At 49.1% G+C, this 18,814-nt stretch overlaps 1 protein-coding gene across 3 annotated transcripts in view; it reads right to left on the reverse strand.

Annotated features, from left to right (window-relative positions):
• Positions 1-18,009, reverse strand: part of ADCYAP1R1 (ADCYAP receptor type I) — a 107,639-nt gene extending 89,630 nt beyond the window's left edge. For all 3 annotated transcript variants that reach the window (XM_061414204.1, XM_061414203.1, XM_061414200.1), the window contains exons 1-2: positions 17,911-18,009; positions 15,576-15,652 (exon numbers count right to left, since the gene is read on the reverse strand). The gene's annotated coding sequence lies outside the window, so the exon portion shown is untranslated. The remainder of the gene's footprint in view (positions 1-15,575; positions 15,653-17,910) is intronic.
• Between the last annotated feature and the right edge of the window lie 805 nt (positions 18,010-18,814).

Genomic DNA, 18,814 nt, shown 5'->3' on the forward strand with positions numbered 1-18,814 from the left:
TCAGCTGCCTCTTCCCGTGAGCACAAGATGGAGGGCATCCCTGGGGCTTTGGGGCCCCACAGTAGTGCACCCCACATTCCTTCCAGGACAATTTGCAGAGCCAGTGGGAGCCAGCCACAGCAGGAGTGACTTGGCTTCTGGAACATGGGCTCTGCCGTCATCTGACCCCATGCTATAACCCACACCTCACTGCACTCCCCTTGGCCACACAGACACCTATGACTCTGACCCTGAACTTCCTTAACCCCACCCACTGCCACTCCTCCTCTGCTCCCCCATTAAATGATGGTGGCCCTGGGCTGTGTCCCCACCCTCTTCTCACTCTGCAGCAGCACTTTTAGTCATAGCACGGTCCCTGTGGGAGGGGGTAGAGATGTCTCCCATGGACTCTGATACTCCTACTGTGCACCCAAGCCCACCCCATTGAGCACCACCCTGTTTCCCAATCTATTTACCAATGAGAACAAATCCATCATTTGAGCCCCACTCCTATCTATCCAACTATCTATTGGGCATCTCCACATTGATGCCTCACAGATACTTGGCAGTCAGCCAGTCCAAAATCCAGCTACCTCTGCATTCTCAGTCCTTGTAAATGACCTAATTGCCCAAATCAGAAACCTAGTTAAGAATTAGCCTCTTCTACACTCCTATAGATCACTCCTATTCTGATCTAATCCAACTAGTCCTGTCCCTCATTTACATTAGAAAGGCATTTTGTTTCTCTTTTCTGACTATAAGGAACTGCGCAAGCCAGGGACTGTTACCTTCTACCAGTTGCAACATCTTCCCCACAGGTACCAGGCCTCTACTCTCCACCACTGTCCCATCAGGAATTGAATGAGTCTTGCCACCTGTTAATCTGACCAAGCCATTCCCTTGCTCTAAAATCCTCAGTGGCTCCTTATTTCCCATTGCATCACACCTAACTCTCTGTGCCATCAGCTTCTAGGTCTGTTTTCTCTTTCCTGACTTACTCTCCATGCCAAACTTCCTTGATCCAATCAGGTGAAGTTTTCCTTCACCTTCCTCCATCCTTTCTCAGTTTATTCTCAACTTTTCCCCCAACTGATGTTGCAAAATGATAGCCTCCAATGAGGGTCTTCTGCCTCAGTTCTTCTGTCCAAGTCTTGAAAGACCAGCTCTATCCACCCTCCTAGAGGAGTTTCCCAACAGCCTCAACCCCCATGGACCTCCCTTCTCTGAACTCCCATGTCCCAAAGGGCTGAGCTCTCCCCTGCAGCCTGGCTCTCACCTCAGCCTGGGCTCTTCTCTGACTGACAAGCTGGTGAGGCTGGTCTCCTTACCAGCCAGGGGCTTCCTGAAGGATAGGTCACAGGTCTCCATCCCAATGTTTCCAGGAGGCCAATAAAGTGAAGACCAGGATTTAGAGGACAGAGTGTAGAGCAGGGTCTCCAACATTCGGACGGCCCACTCATGCCCTCCACCTTTCCTTGGCCTGGGCAACTACATTTATTGTTCTCAGAGGAAAACTCTGGGATCCCAGTGGTCTTGGATGGGTTTTACACCACATCTTCTTGGGGGAGCAGTTTGGGAGCTCAGGTCTTGCAGCTGGGAGCCTGGGTCTAAGTCCTCTGACTCCTGGCATTTACCTCCTCCACAAACATGGACCTGGGCCTGGGACTGCTACCTTCTGAGGTCCTGGCAGTGCAAATATCACTTCAGAAGCTGCTCTCTTCCTCCCTGATCCTGATCATCCATCCCCACCCTCGCTTCTCCTAAACTGTAGGCTGAATGCTCCAGACCATTTTATACCAATTTTCTCCTCAATAGACAGGTGATTGTGGCAGGGAGATCTGAGACCTGCTGCTCAGAATCAGTAGGGAGCAGTGTGTGGGACACATGGAGAGGGTTACTGGGCAGGGGTGAAGCAGAAGCCCCTCCTCTTCCTCCTGCTCTCACGCTAGACACCCCAGTCCTCTCCCCAGGTGGGAATCTAGAGGAGCCCTCCCTGCTGTCCCCAGCAGGGCCTGTGACCCTGGGAAAACCACCTACCTTCCCCAAGCTTCAGTCTCCTCATCTGTTTAATGGGCATTTACATCTTCTTCAAAGGAGTAAGTGAAGATTGGAAATAATATAAAAAACCGAAGAGGAGGCCATTGGAATTATTGGAAATTATTAGTTTTCCCATCCACCATCAGCTTGAGTTCTCTCACCATCTTTGGCAGGCAGTCTGAGCCAGGGTCATTCTCTCTCTTTTGATGGATATGATCATCAACATGCAGATGTTAAATGTTTGCCTGTTGTCCCAAGTCCATTCAGAGAGCCCCAAGTAAAAATAGCACATATTTACGGAGACCTTATGCTGTCCCAGGCTCAGTGCTCTACTTGGATTATCTCATTCAACTCTCACAACACCACCATGAAATAGTCTGATTATTATCTCCAGTTTACAGATGGGCAAACTGAGGCAGATTGTGCTTAAGCAACTGGCCCATAGAGGCACCCAGTGAACAACTGTCAGGGATTAGAACCCAGGACCTCTGATCTCTCAGCATGCCACGCTCTTCACTACCTTGGCCCCCTTGAGTCTAAGGACTAAGAGGGTGAGCCTGAATGGCTCTGGTCAGCCACCCCCCAGGCATGGATCAGTGCCTTCCTCGGAGCCCACAGCCTACAGAAGGCACTGTGGTAGTCCTCACCCGTCTGCAGAGGAGATGGCCAGGGTCAGTGAACCAGGAAGTGGTTCCTGAAGGAGAGATACACATAGGCAAATTGTGCTTTGTCAGCCAAGGCATGAGGGACTGGGAGAGGAAACCTCTCCAGATACCCCATCCCTGCTTCAGTCTCCCTCCTTCTGAGTCTCTCTCTTCTTCTGGTCTCCATGCCCGCCTGGTCCTCCCCCTGGCTTCCTCCACCTGCCCCGCTTTCTCCCCAGAGCAACCCCTGCCCCCCACCCCTAGACCCGGGCAGACTGAGAGGAGTGGGGCTGAGCTGTTGCCCTCATGCTAGCAGCAGAGCTGTCAGCCTGGGGCAAGCCTCACACACTAGAGTCGGGAGTCTTATCCTCAGAGCCTACCACCACCACCCCCATATTTCCCGCCAGGCAGAAATGAACCCAGCTGGACTGAACTGGGCTCACACCCAGCCCTTCCTCCAGGGCTCCCGCCCCTCCCCTCTCTCCTCCGCTCATCCTACCAAATGTATTCACTCATTCAGCAATGAGTGGTCAAATGGCCACTCTGTGCCAGGTAGGAGACCTAGGGCTGGAGTCTAGGAGGGGAAACGGATACAGCCCAGCCCTGGGCCTCAAAGGAAGATGACCGTCCCTAGAGTGCTCGAGTGTTCTTGCCTGGAGAATCCCAGGGACAGGGATTCTCTGGGCTGCCGTCTCTGGGGTCACACAGAATCAGACACGACTGAAGCAACTTAGCAGCAGTAGCAGCAGCAGAGTGCTCGAAGGGCTGGACCAGAGGCACCAGCAGGGAGGCCTGCCAGAGCCTAGGGGGTTGGGGCAAAGGTGTCGGGGGGATTCTTCCAAGTTTCCGGGTTAATCTGACCTGCCCCATCTCATCTAAGAATCCATGTGGCTTCCTTGCCTCAGTGACACAGCTGTTGAGTCCTGGGGGAGGAGCAGGAACTCCTGGTGATGAGCCCACTCCCCAACCTTACACCCCTGTACCCCACATCCAAACACTGATATGGCCCCTTGGGGTCCTCACCTTCCTCCATGGCCAGTTTACCAAGAGCAGGGTCTCTGCCTGGTGACAGGGTGGGGTCAGGAGATGGAGGACAAGAAAGAAAAGGAGTCCAGAGACCCACCAGGCATCAGCTCCTGCCCCTTCTTTACCCCACAGTCAGCGGCTTCTCTTGCTCCACTCTTGGTGCTGGGGAGGAAGTGTAGGGGAGCCCAGGAGCCCAGTGCTTGGAGGGGCAGGAGAGACCTCAGAGATTGGGAGGGGCCCCCCAGGCAGGCAGCGGAGAGTCTCGTGGGGACCGGAACTCAGAGTCCTTGTGAAGGGAATGCCCAGGTGGGAGCCAGGAAAAGAGGTTTCCTCTCTCGCCCATGCCCTCCAGAGGACCCGGCTGCTCCTTACCAGCAGGAAGGCAAGGTATGGACCTCTTTATGTTACAGATGAGGACAAGTGAGACCAAAAGAGATTACCCAAGGTCTTTAACAAGGTCATGCAGTGGGGAAGTGGTCCTGGCATAAAACATTGACACAGACCAAGTTACTGGGGATAGTCCAATTGATCGGGGGACCCCTGTGGCTAGGTGGTGGGCTGTGGGGTGGGCATTGCTACCCACCGTGATTGGTGCCATCTCCTTCCCTGGGCAACAGAATAGAGATGGCCCCCACTCAGGGACTGCAAAGGAGGAACTGGCTTTACCCATCTGCTGAGCTCAGAGAATACAAGGTCAGTTCATGGTGGTGCCAGCTCCAGCAAGACTTTTCCTCCCCTTGTCAACCCCACCTCCCTCCTGTCCTCCCACACCCAGGAGGAGTCGGAAACTGGCTAGCAAGCTGGACAGTGGCTGAAGGAGGGGAGACGCACTAGCAGAAGAACAAATTCTATCTTCCCACGGCACATTCCATACCTGAGTTGGGCCAGGGGGAAAGTGCTGTTAAATCAGTTTCAGAGTTTTAATTCATGTCTCCTCTGTGGCCTAAGAGTGAGTGGAAAAGATATAGGACCAGCCTGAGTTTTCACTGGAGCAAGAGAAGACCTCCTTAAAAATACATTTTAAAGAGGCTATGAGATCCGAAAATAAATTTATTTTCAATAGGCAAGTCCTGCTCATTCAACATATAGTAAAAAACCAAGACGGATGCCTATCCTAATAAATACGAGCTAAAATGATATGATCCCTAGGTCTTCTCAGCCAATCTGATCCTGACGGGGCCAGGTCCTCATCGAGTGGTCCTGCAGCGCAAGTATTCCTGGGCTGTCTTTCTGTTTATCCACCTGAGTACCTCCAGCTGCAGCCCTGCCACTAACCCATTCAGTGCCATTAGCCAGGCAGGTCCCTGCCCCAGTTTCCTCTGTCTGTAACAGGACGAGGCAAATGAGATCATTTCTAGAGGCTTGACCCACTTCAACTGTTTAAGTGATCACAGGGGCCTCTTTGTCTATGATCTTCAGAAGTCCTGCATCTAGGTGGGCACAGGACTACAGTGAGGAAAAAGGTAAAATTCAGGAAACTTCACATAAAATGGATTTCTGACTTCTGAGCAATTGACCCAGGATGTCCACACGGCACAGGTCAACCGGAGTGGGCAGGCACAGGGCCCATCATCCTGAAAAAGGGCTCTCCATTTGGCCATGGTCCCCACCATTCCCCATCGTCCCTCATCCCTAATGCCAGATGCCATTTATCACCAGTCATATGCTGTTGTTTTCATAGAAAGCTGTTACTCTGTCAATGTGTCACTGTCAGAAGTGGAGAATTGAACGGGAGGGACATATGTTTTAAGAAGAAAATAGTAAAGGAGACGATTTCCTTAGAAAGATATTTAACCATCAAACAATGGTCCTGTGCTCTTATTTGACTTCCTGGCCCAAGGCCTATAGTGATTGAGTTTGTGTTCTCAGGCCACCCAGAGGACTTCCTAGCACTGGCCCATCCCATGGTCACTGCCCCAACAGGATTAAGAGGTCAGCACAAGTTCCCAGGTCCTGGATGTTTCTCTGGGGCTCTCCCTCCCCTTTCTCCACCCCGACTAGGGTATCCTTCTCTAGACCCAGAATGGCATGTGGTGGAGAAGTGGTGGTGCAGAAGCCAGCTTGGAGTCGGGCCAGGAAGGGAGAGGCCCCTCAGTCTCCATCCTCAGCAGATCCCCTCTTGGAGAACCAGCTGACAGTGGAATAAATTCGCTTCCCTCAAGCCCTCTCCCTGCTTCCCTCTGCTGGGGTTGCCATGACAACCAGAGTTCACCCTGGATGCCAAAAACACCGCAAAAACAACAACAAAGGCTCCACCCTCAGCTGGAAGGAAAGAAGGTAACAGCCAGTGTCAGAACAACAGCCAGGGAGGCACGTGGAGGCATACCCTCTCCACAGCCCCACAGAAGAGTGGGAACCAGGGATCCGCAACCAGCTCAAGGCAGAGTGGGTGGGGCGGAATTTTTCTCCATTTCCCGTATCCTCCCCCACAACTTACATCCGTCCCAGACACTTCTCCACAGTCTCCACCTAGTCCACCTCCATCCTGGGGTAGCAGGCTGAGGACAGAGTGAGTGGTGCATGGCCCGGAGGACCACTGTAGGTTCAGGCTCCCTGTCTCAGCCTCGCTCCTGCTGTGTGACCTCCAACAAAATCATTTTCCTCTCGGGTGCCCTGCATTCCCACCCTCATCATTAAGAGCTGAGCTCGGGAAGGCGGGAGGCTCTCATTCACACCGAGGATGACATGAGTGGTAAGGCTTCAATCAGGTCTTTCCCGGAATTGAAGCATTTTAGCATGGCCTTACTCTGAGGAGTGGACCCCTGAGAGTGGCATTTATTTCTCAAAGGTCTAGGCTGGGGATTGGATTTCCATCTGAGCTGGGATAGATGAGGGAGGGAGTCCTTGGACTCCTGGGCGCCACCCACATACTCCCTCCAAGGGAGACTCAGGGCAGCCACTGTTGTGTTAACACAACACTGTTTTCCCAGAGTGTGGCCAGATGCCAGAATGGTCACCATTGAAGCTTTAGGGCATCTACCCTCGGAGGCATCCCCTTAGGATGGACCAACTTGTGAAAGGCAGCTGTCAATAGCATGAGGGCCCTGAATACCTGTGGAGGGAGGAGATGTGGGGGCGGGAAGGTTGGGATTTGATGGGTGATGGAAGAAGGGCAAAGGTCAGCAACGTGTCCTTTAGCCAACTATTTCCCCTCCCTCAGCTCTATTTCTTGATTCCGAACGAGACAGGTATGGACAGAAGGATCGTGGAGAGCACAGCTTGAGGCAGTATGACACAGTACAGTTTGGGAAAGGGGAAAGTGGATGGCCCAGCAGTAAGTGCCTTGGCAAAGCTGAGAAAGTGGATATGTACACGCCAGTAGAAAGCAGCAAGAAGCGAGCCAGATTCTACCTCGATGCCTGGAAAGCCTCAGGACAGAGAGGGGCCAGACGCCTCTGAAAGCAGACGTGAGGATGAGCAAGACACAGTGAAAGTCCCTTTAAGAAAGGACTTAGACCCACCCTCTCCCACCCCATTCTCTCTGCAAATTTCTTCCCTACTAGTTGAGGATGGAAAGAGAATTTCTTAGTGACACTGGGTCTGAGCAGTGGGGGCAGAAGATGAAGTGCCATCCTGAAAATGAGGGATTGCCTACAGAATGGTGAATCTCCAGTCCCAGCTGCTACTCCACTGAAAAGACTCTCAGTTGGATAGGAGAGAGCCCCTCTCTGGAGAAACCCATCAGCTCAAGAGGAAAGATATAGAGATAGTAGCATGAGCTCAGCACCCGATCCCCCCAGGAAAGCCCCTCTGAGGACAAGCCCTGTCCACAGAGTCTGTGATCAGATGGTGGGTGCCTCTTTGTTAAATGAACTCCTGCCAAGGATCCCCAGACGTACTAGAAATGCCTTCAACGTGAAAGGCACTAAACAAGGAGTGCAGAGAGAGAAGGGCATTGGGCAGATAAAGAAAGAAACTTAGAGACACAGAGATAAGTAGAAGGAAAAAACAAAAAGTATAGATAATATCCTCTGAAAAGTGATAGACTGACCATATTGCATCTTCGGGAGGAAAAAAAGTACGAGTGCTAATTTTTTTTTAAAGGAAACTTTCAAAAAATAACCACTAGCTCGTGGAAAGTAAAAGAGAAAAACATTTTAGCTAAAATCAGTGGAAGAGCTAAAAGAGAATTTGAAAACATTTTTTTCAAAAAATAGAGCAAAATGACAAGTTGGAAAGTAAGAGATAAAAAATAAGAAATTGGAAGTTCAAGTTATCTTAGTGACAGGAGTTCTAGAAAGAGAAATCAGAGAGAATAAAAGGGGGAGAAAATTTTCAAAGATGATACAAGAAGCTTTTCTAGAACTGAAGGATATGAGTCTCTACATTGAAAGCACTCATGAGAACCTAGCAGCAAAGAATTGTAAAAGATTCATTCATTCAAGGCATAGAGCAGCAGAGACAAAAGGAAAAAAAAAATCCTGAAAAATTTAGGGAAAAGGAGAACGACAAGTCATGTGCAAAGGACAAAGACTTAGAATAACACTGGACTTCTCAACAGCAATACTGGAAACTAGGAAACAATGAAGAAATGTCTTTAAAACTTAGAGAAAATTTATTTGCAACATAGAATTCCATATCTAGCCCAACTATCCATCATGTAAGTAAAACAAAGAGCAAATAAAAGGTAAAATAAATACATATTCAGACATTCAATGATTCACAAAATTTATCTCCTGTGTACATTTCTTAGATAGTTACTGGAGAATGTGCTACCCTAAAACAAGGAAGTTAGGTAGGAAATAGAAAGGCATCGGATCCAGGACACAGTGAGGTCAGCTCATGAGAGAGAGAAGTAAATCCCCAGGATGATAAGGAAGGACAGCTCTACAATGATTCTCCTTAGCTGGGGGAGAGACGTGGAGAGTATCACTTCCAGGCAGGAATAGGAGGTTCTAAGGGGCATGTCTTTCAAAAAAAAAAAAAATCACACTTTTAGCTTATCTAAGGAGGTTGACGGAATTGGGAGCATTTTTATGTTTTGTTGGAAATTTGAGGAAGAATTTGTGGTAGGTATGTGGAAACTAAGTAAGAAGGCAACAAAAAATTAGTAACTTCAGGGAAAAACAAGTCCTGTGGATTCCACTTCTGAAACCTCTCTCAGGCGTTTCCCCTCTGTCAGGGAACGTTTAACAGGAGGATTCCCGCGTGCTGTTTTCTGTCTCTCATAAATCCTCTGTTCCTTATCAGTTCCTGGTAATGGGAACGAGTGGAGCAGCACGCTGCTCCCAGGACTGAGGTTGTGAGGTAAAACACACACGTGGATTTCCTTCAGTAAACGTTCTCCTTACAACAAAACTGCTTAGTCACCACCCTCTTTCTCGAGATACGGATTGTCTTCTGACCTTATGACCATTGCTAATTCCTTGTTTCCTTGATAACATTGCTGTACGTTTGGTTTTCTGATCTTTATCATTGTCAAAAGAAATTCCTTGTATAACAGCCTATATATACTCACAAAAAGATTATTAAAACACCCTTGCTCCACCAGAGACTTGGGTCCCCGTGTCTTTCTCTCTCTCTCTCTCTTTCTCTCTCTGTCTCCCCTTCCAGCTAATGCTCTGCAGAGTGAAAACCCCAAGCTCACTCTCCTGCCCGGGCTTTCAAGACCTCCTCGAAAGGATGCCCTGTGCCTTTGTGAGCAGTGCAAGCCCTGTTCTAGGGTTTTACTGGTTCTCTGCATAAACCAGGGAATACTAGCTTCTTTCTCTCTTTCACTTTCTTATCGTCGACTCCAGACCAACAGGTTCTGGTACATTAAAGGACCGCAACACCCCTCCAGTCCTCCTGGATTCTGGGAGGCCAACAGCCATACACAGGATGTAGGAGTCTTCTCAGGAGATCTGAACAAGCCCATAAAATAGATATAAACAAAATCTGACATATAGGTATTCCCCAACAGAAAAGCAGGCTTGCCATCTGACCACCTCCAGTGGAGCATATCAATAGCTGAGCCTGGCCAGGCACACAGGGCTTTAGTCAGCATCTGGGGAGCTCTTCCCAGGTGGTTCAGTGGTAAAGAACACATCTGCCAATGCCAGAGCCACAAGAGATGTGTGTTTGATCCCTGTGTTGGGAAGATCCCCTGGAGGAGGGCATGGCAACCCACTCTAGTATTCTTGCATGGAGAATCCCAGGGACAGAGGAGCCTGGCGGGCTACAGTCTGTGGGTCACAAAGAGTCGGACACAACTGAGCTACTGAGCATGCACTTAGTAAGAAATGGTACCCAAGGGTCACTAGACACTCGACATTAAAGACCAGACATCTGACATTAAAGACTACAGTCCAAACAAAATACAAGATCCAAACTGCAAAGAAAGAAACAAGAAGGATGGAAAGAAGAAAGAGGGAAAGGAAGGAAGAAGAATAGAGACTATGCAGAGAACAGAAGAAAACTTTAACAACGCTAATTATAACATTCATAATGAGAAGAAAAATATCACATCCAGACACAAGGGAGTTTGGAAAAAGGAACAGAGAACAAAAATGAGTTCTCAGAAATTAAAATAAAAAGAGTGATAAATTTAAAAACCAATATATGGGTAGAAGATGAAATATGAGGAATCCATTCAGAAAAAAATTCTCTTTAAGAATACAGGGGGACAATGTTACAACAGAATTAGAGCTTCATTTTAGGAAGTCCAACATATAGCTAAAGGTAATTCAAGAAAGCAAGGACAGAGAAAATGGAAAAGAAGAAATTACCAAAGAAATTACACACAAAACCTCATCAGGGTTGAGGGACAAGAATTTCCAGAACAAAAGGGTTCACTTGGGTCCTAGCATAATGGATGTGAAAAAAGTCATGAGCGAGAATCAGGATGGTTATGAAGAGATCTTAGGAGCTTCCAAGTGACAGAGCAGGTCACAGGAGACCAGAAATGGCCTTGGGTTACCAGCAGTCCTGGAGTTTAGAAGTCAATGGGCAATGCTTTACAATGGAAAGTATTTCCAATTAGAACTTCATGCTCTGGGAAACTTACAACAAAATGTGAGGATAGAATAAAGACATTTTCAGACATAAAAGGATGGAGAATTTTACTTCCCAGGTCCCTTTCTCAGGAAGCTATTGGAGCATGGGTGCCACCCAAACAGGGAAACAAATGCTGTTTTGGAAGAAAAAGAAAGAGATTCCAGAAATGAGGACGTGAACTGAGATGTGCAGTGAAGTATGTCTCAGCGTGAAGACGAAGACCAAGCGTCCTAAGGAGACATTTGAGTCCCAGGCTTAGCAAGCAACAAGTCCAGCTTAACACAAGAAAACAGAGGGAAAAATAAAACCAACGTGTTTGATTGATATTGATAGGTAAGAGGCAGAGACACTGAAAAGGTTAACAATAGATACCTCACATCAGATAAATAAAAAAGGTTATTAGCTCTAGGTTGTATAAAAAAAAGAATTCAGTTTTACTGTACAACTGAGCTCAGCAATGCTTTCTTTATTGTTCAGTAAAAAAAAAAAAAAAAAAAAAAACTGAAAAATAACCATGTTCAAAGGATGGAGGGAAAGGAAACGGGACGGAGATGGGAGATTTGTCTTATTTTTTTTTTTTTTTACCATGGCAAGAGTTCAAAAGTGAATGCCAAAAGCTGGTAAATAAAAAAATTTGTATGCATATATTTAGAAAAATGGAACTAAATACTAGACGACACACCTACAAGAATTAAGGGTCATAAGCGCCTAGAAATGATACTGAACTTGGAGAAGTTCAGACCAGAGATTGCTGATTTTCATTCTGAACCTTCTAGTGTAATTTAACTTTTGTTATATGCTGGCATTATTTTGACTTCCCCAAGCACAATTTTTAAAATTCAGTCCTTGTCCATAATCCAGACTGGCACATTGTAGGTCCTCAAATGTGTACGTATGGAATGAATAGAGAGAGGGATTCCACAGACGGAATCTTAATAAACTGGGGCTGGAAATCTGCACAGGATTTAAATAAGCAGAGGGAAGGACCCCAGTTATCTGGAGTGGAAACTGTGGAGCAGAGGGTCCACAAAGACTCAGCAAGTTCAATTATTGCATTGCTTAATTGTTCTAGGAGTTTCTGGGTTCTGAAAGAAAACCCACAGAGAAAGCCCCAAAGGAATAAAGTTGGAAAAGCAGAATTTCAGCGCCCTTGGTGGGTGGGGCACTATCTATCTACACAGAACTCTTAAACAGCTGCAATTAGGGGATCACATTGCATCCCCTCTTTCTCTTCTGCAAACCTCAGACATGCCTGCATTAGTTACTTCTTTCAGAGCAAGGGAACTCAACTCTCTGCACAGCAGAACTACCTGCAGAGCTTCCCACAGATGGTACCTCTGTCTGGAACACCCTTCCCAGAGAGTCTGACTCTACCGTCTGAGAAGGGACCTGAGCTTTGGGGCTGGGACTAGAGTGAGGCAAGGGAAGCACTTACTCTCCGGTTCAGCAGGGACAGAGTCCATCTTCACTTAAAAGCATGGGTGATGTTTTGTTCGATCATGGATTTTTAAATTAACTTTAATGTCTTGAAATATTATGTATCTTGGCTACTGAGTTTGGGGAATGCATGTGTGCTAAGTCGCTTCACTTGTGTCCGACTCTTTGTGACTCCATGTCAGGCTCTTTTGTCCATAGGATTCTGCAGGCAAAGATTCTGGAGTAGGTTGCCCTGCCTTCCTCCAGGGGATCTTCCTGACCCAGGGATTGAGTCCGCATCTCTTATGTCTCCTGCATTGGCAGGTGGGTTCTTTACCACTAGAGTCACCTGGGAAGCCCCCACTGAGTTTGAGGGTGTCTCTTAAATTTTACATCTTAGGAGTGCCCCACTCTCCTCACCCTAGTTCTTCTGATCCTAGTGAGTAGTAGCATTTTTACTTAACGCCTTGGCAGGAACTGAACCGTGGAGGGTGTAATCATTGCTCCGAAGTTCCTTGGATGGGGAGTGGGGCTTCTCACAGCACTAGTTATACTGCTCAGTTGAGGGTGGGCTGCAGGTCAGGGCAGTCCTGGGCTTCTGGACCTTCTGGAAGAGACCGGCAGCATCCTGACTCGGATGGCTCCATCTGCTTCCTGTGAGCAGCTTCAAGGTGAGAGGAATGTCTCTGTTGCCCTGTTCTGGGCTGGGAAACCTCTACAGAGGGAAGAACAACATCTGTGTCACCTTCTTTTTCTGGAAAACCATCCAAAGGGTGTCCTGACACAGAACCTTTAGATTTGTTGAGGGAGTAAATTAAATGCCTGCTTGTTTCTTGAATAGCTAATGCTCATTCTGGTTCACATTGGTTTTAGTGATATTTGCAATCCAGAGAAGCTGAATGTTGCATGATGGCTAATTACTACTCACTACGTGCCAAATGCTGTGCTGGGGCTTTGGAGGAATGATCTCAGTGCATTCTCAAGCCTCATATGAAGTAGATAGCATTGGCACCCCCAATTGACTGATGAAGAAACTGATGCCCAGAGAGGTCAGGTAACTTTCTGGAGGTTACACAGCCAGCAGAGGGTGGAGATGGAATTGGCATGCCATCATCCTGACCCCCATGCTCGGAAGAATCCCCATCATTCTGACTGTACTGGCAGAAATGCCTAGAGTGTAGACTGGAGTTAGGAAGCCAGGGTCTCTGAGTGGAGACACAGCATGAGCCTGGGCAAACACACCCTTCTGTGTGCTGTATTCAATCTTCAATTTCCTCATATGAGCAAAGGTTGCTCTGCTCAGCAGCGCTGGCTGTTACAGCCCCGGCACTCAGAGATCCTGTGACTGGACCATCTGGGTCCATGTTCCTAGCAGTCATCTATCCTAGCAGTGTTTCCTCTGAAAATACTATGGGGGAGAGTGACCCCAAGTCACAGGTTTGGCCTCAGATTCTGAAGGAAAGAACAGTGGTGATATCTGGGCCACGGTCTTGCAAACTGCTCTGGTCACCTTCTCCAGGATCTCCTAGTCAGATGATTCAGCTACTCCAAGCCCCAGGCGTGCCCTCTCCTTGCCCCAGGATCTCCTAGCTCAGCAGGTGAAGGAGAGGTAAAGACTGAGCCCAGGCTGGAGGTGGGAAGGGAGAAGCTGGTATTGGAAGTGGACACGTGGAGTCAGAGAGGCCTGGGGTAGCCAGGCCAGGAGAGGATGGAGCCTTAAGAATCTCCCAGTATCCAGGAGAGAACAGCCCTCAGGAAATGCTGGATATGTGCTTGTCTTGAGGCACGAAGGGAAAGAGGAGAGGAAAGGACCATCTGAGGTGCCTCCCAGTCCATGACAAGGCGGAGGGGGAGGGGGGTTTCAGGAAGCTAAGATATAGCAAAGCCTCTCGCATAGGAAGCACGGCCAGTCCAGGAAGCTCTGGTCCTCCAGTGGTCAAGCACAGGGCACTCTGAGGAGCTGGGGGCTGAGCTGGGGCTGAGCAGGTGGCCTACAGGCGGCAACGGCCGTCCCTGAGAAGACAGCTGGAGTGTGTGCCAGGCCCTCCAGAGCCCGAGGTAGCCCCAGAAGATGTGAGCTCCTGAGAAGCCACAGTTGGTGTGGGCCGCCAGAGAAGCCCATGTTTGGTGACCAAGATACTAGTGGGTCTCTTGCTAGGATGCTTCCTGCTTCCTTGAGGCTGGGTGTGAGGCCAGCAACAGGCTCTGCCCATGACCCGCTGCCTGGGCCATGTGGTCTTTATGTCTGTACCACCTTTCCCTGCATAAGGTGTTTTAAGAGGGTGGGGATAGGCAGCATGTGGCAGGAGTAACTTCAGGAGGCCTCTGCTGGGTGGATGAGCCTCCTAACGAATGGCCACCAGGGTCTTACTCTGATGCTCCGTCCCTCCCTCCACTAGGAAATAGGATGGCCACCTTGTTATAGGCTGACCTGGAAACCAAGAGGCGTGCCCTCTGTCACCACCTCTTCATTGCCCTGCTTGTGGTCACCGGACAAGGGAGCTGCAATCAGTTGTCTTAGAGGGTCTTGGTCCATTAAAAACCCTGACTCTGCAGGTGACTGTGTGCCTAGACTCACACAGTCTTCTCTGTGATGAGATCAAAGGGGCTTATCATGACCGCTGCTCCCTGCCTCTGACTCTGGGGGTCTCATGACCCCTCCTACTCTTTCCGGTAGGACAGCCCCCTCTCCTTGGTCATCCTTGATTCAGAAACATTTGATTCTCCCACAACATCTCAGGACATCAGTCATGTGAAAGATTCAGGAGGGAGATGACTGTCCTCATGAAACGGACTCATCGACCAGGCCAGGAACACACTGACCAGGCCCGCTCCCTCTGAGCTGTAACCTTTGGGCCACGCTAACGTCCCAGTGCCCCACCCAACTCCTTTCTCCTCCTTCCTGGTCCTCCTTCCAGAGCATCTTAGTCCCCAATTATTCAGAGCCACAGGAGCCCTGCCAAGGAAGAAATTAGAGCTACACATCAGCTCTTCTATATTTACCACCTGACGGCTGAGGAGGATCTATCTTCTACACAATTAAATGAAAAGAGTTTTAATATCGGCAGGCAAAGGACTCGGGCATCAATGGAGAATTAGGTTAGAGCCAGCAATTGGATTAGCGCCCAGCTGCAAGTGAAATGAGGACTCGGACACAGTAGGGTTATCCTTCTTCTGGCGACAGGCCCTTCCTACGTGGAGGGCGGAGACGCTGTGTTCCTGAGACTGGTCGAGTCCACCCCTCAAACCCTGGGACCCAAGACTACGAGGGACAACCTTTGCCAGAATCCTCTGTGAAGAGAAAGCCCTGGGCTGGCTGCAGCAGACGAGGGCACACCGAGGCCTCCAGAGCCAGTCAGACACCACCCCCCATGCTGAGAAGTAAACCACATCGCATCCCCTCCTCCATGCCTCCTCTCTCCTGCAGCAGCCCCTCCCAAGAGAGCTGCTTTAGCCCCTGGCCCCCCAACTGCCTCTCTTCTCCCCTTCCAGCCTCACCTGCAATCTTCCCTAAGCCGCCTCCTTCACAAAGCAGAGGAGAGAGATGCAGGCGCACAGGTGTCCCCCTGTGACAGCTGTTGAAGACGCAGCAAAAATGCTAGTTAAGTAATTGTCCCTTTGGGTTTTTTTTTTCCAATGTCACACTAAGTTGGTTTCTCTGGATTTATTAAGTGGGAAGAGCATGAACACATCCTAATTTTGCCAAGAGTTGATTTGGGGGCAAATTCCAGCACTTCCTGGGGAGCGACCTCACACACCCGTCCCCTTGTTTCTGACTACCTTCTACCTTCCCCCAGGAGACACAGGTTCAATCCCTGGGTAGGGAAGATCCCCTGGAGGAGGAAATGACAACTCAAGTATTCTTGCCTGAAAAATCCCATGGACATAGGAGCGTGGTGGGCTGCAGACCATGGGGTCGCAAATTGTTGAACACAAGTGAGCAACTGAGCACACAGGTGCTACCTTCCCCAGGCTGCCACAGCCTCCCTGACAAAGCCACCTCAAATCCTTGGCTGGAAACTATGGCAACTCCTTCCTGTCAGCTCCCTGAAGGTGGACGTCACATCTCTTTCTCCAAACAGAACCCCAGGAGAGACATACAACAGCCCAGCCTCATGACAATACTGAGCCCCTGTTCTGCTTGCGCAGACCTCCAGAAGGAAAGACTCCGCAGCCAAGTGCGTCTCCGCTGGCTGTGTTCCCCCTTTCTCACTCACAGTGAGTTCTTCCTTCCTCTTTCCTAAGTTCTCTGGTTGGAGTCCAAGTGTGCTGGCATCACCTCAAAGGAAGACAGAAATCAGCTGGCAATTGCCAGAGAAGGCCAGTCATCTTCCTCCAAACCCGAATCCAATAGCCCTGAATGTGAACTGGGTCCTGGGTGCTGTGCCTCTTGCAGAGGGGAAAACTGAGGCTCCAGGAAGCATCAGTAATGCAGCCCCTAGGGAACCGGTATAGAATGAACTGTCTGGAGACTCCCTGGTCCCCAGGTCAGTGAGTGAAAAGGACACTTACTGACTGCCCATCAGTGCACAGCCTGCCCGGTCCTGAGCAGAACTGGGGTGGGGTGTCAAGAGCAGCGCAGAGACTGATACATCACCCTGTTTGTAGTTGTCATTTAGTCAGTGAGTCATGTCTGACGCTTTCGCGACCCCATAGACTATAGCCCACCGGGCTCCTCTGTCCAGGGGATTTCTAGGCAAGAATACTGGAGTGGGTTGCCATTTCCTCCGCCAGGGGATCTTCCCAACCCAGAGATCGAACCTGGGTTGCCTGCATTGGCAAGCAGGTTCTTTACCACGGAGCCACCTGGGAAACCCCGTTATCCTGTGTATAAGCTCACAAGTTAGCCTGCTACTGTTACACAGATGCCAGCCAAAGAGCCCAGACTCCTAGATCTGAGACCAAGGACTTCATTACTCAGGCAAAAGCAGTCCCCAGAGCACTCTGATGGTTGGCTCTGGTTCTCTGCTGCCACTCAAGTCCCACACAGGCTTTGCGAGAGGCCCAGGATGGGTGGGGTACTCAGTGGCTAGAGTAACAGGAGAGGAACACTGGCCTCGGGAGATTTTCCACTTTTATAGAAAGTGGGAGAAAGACTGCTCTTTGCCTTTGAGATGTTACCTCTTCTCTCAAGATTGCTTGTGGCAAACATGACTCTGAGGAGTGGCCCAGGTGAAGAGAGGTCAGGGCCTTGCATTCGTGGAGTACCCAGGAGGAATGTGGGAAAATGCCCAGGGTTGCCAGAGAGCTGTCTGTCTCCGCAGGAGGGAAATGCAGGAGCAGGGTGGGCACGGTTCCTGCCCCTGGGGTGTCCCAAGTGACCACACTCAGTGTGCTGCCTCGTGCTTGCCCACTGGGCCTCTCCTTGGAGGCCTCGCACACGTTTACTACAGAAGTAACATCATAAATAAGGGCTGGGTCCTCTGGGTATCCCACAGTAAAAACAAAAAGCTAGAAAGAAGAGTGAAATGAGGTCTAAGGAGACCTTACAGAAATACTGGAGAAATATAGAGAAATACATCAAAGTGCCCAGACCAAGATTGGACTCGTAGTACTTGATGAGTATACCCGTTGGGAGGAGGTAGTAGGCTAGACTGCAATAACAAATCACTCCCCAGACCTCAGCAGTTCAACCCACACAGAGGTTTCTCCTTGGTCCTGCTGCAGACTCCTCCTGGTAAGCAGGGGCTCTGCTTCAGGCCTCAGACTGATGGTGCAGCCGATATCTGGACCTTTGCCAGAAACCAAGGCAGAAGGAAGAGAACACGTGGGGGAACCATGCGCTGGCTTTGCCAGCTCCTGCCCAGGAGTGACTCCCATCACTTCCACTTACCTTCTGCTGACCCAAGGAAGTTATGTGGCCATAATGAACTTCATGTGGATACAGAAGGGCTGTCTTGCCCACCCTGTACACAGCGAGTGTGAACCAGCCCACACCCTCACTGCTCTGCATATTAAAAAACCAGAACAGGAAACCAAAGATGAGGCAACATGGGTGTGGCTTATAAAAAAAAAATAGATAAACTGGAGTTTCAGTCAGTGAACTTCTGCTCAAAGAAGAGGCTTTGGTCGTATATTCAGAGTGATTAATAGAGGCATGCATTTTAGAAATTGTCCCCAAATATGTAAGGTCCATGTGCCATTGTTTATGACTCTCCACTTTAACTGACATTTTGAGTTATCTCAACAATAGTCCCTCAGGGCTTATCTTCGGATTGAATACTCCTTGGACCCCAGTGGTGAGTTATGTAGTTCTTCACTGATGGGTTCCAATAAGTGTTCTGAAGTCACCGCAACCTGGGGGACTAAACTTCGGAGGGCAGCCCGTGTGTCTGCTACCCTGCGCCGTCACCCCTCCTTTCTTCAAGTCTCTTCTCCATCTAACGTCATTACTCTTCCTTCTCACAAGCTGTGTGATCTTTGCCAAATCGTGTAATCTCTTTGTGTCTTGGTTTTCTCATACGTGACACAGGGGCACAAATAATGCCTGTCTCATAGGGCTTTGTGAGCATTAATGAAGATGACTTATGTAACATGCTTAGAACATGGTCTGTCATTAATGTCTGAATAGAAAAGGATTAGCTGTTTTGGTTGTTTTGTGGACACACACCTTGCCATCTGGATTATGAAGTTTCAACACCCTACCACATCCTGGAGTTGTATGCATTGTGCTGCCTCAGGCACTTGCTAAATGTTCATAAGTTCCTCTTTTTATAGGCTTTCTATTGATTCCAGGT

Source organism: Bos javanicus, chromosome 4 (assembly GCF_032452875.1).
Source record: "Bos javanicus breed banteng chromosome 4, ARS-OSU_banteng_1.0, whole genome shotgun sequence".
In the NCBI taxonomy this organism is placed as follows: domain Eukaryota; kingdom Metazoa; phylum Chordata; class Mammalia; order Artiodactyla; family Bovidae; genus Bos; species Bos javanicus.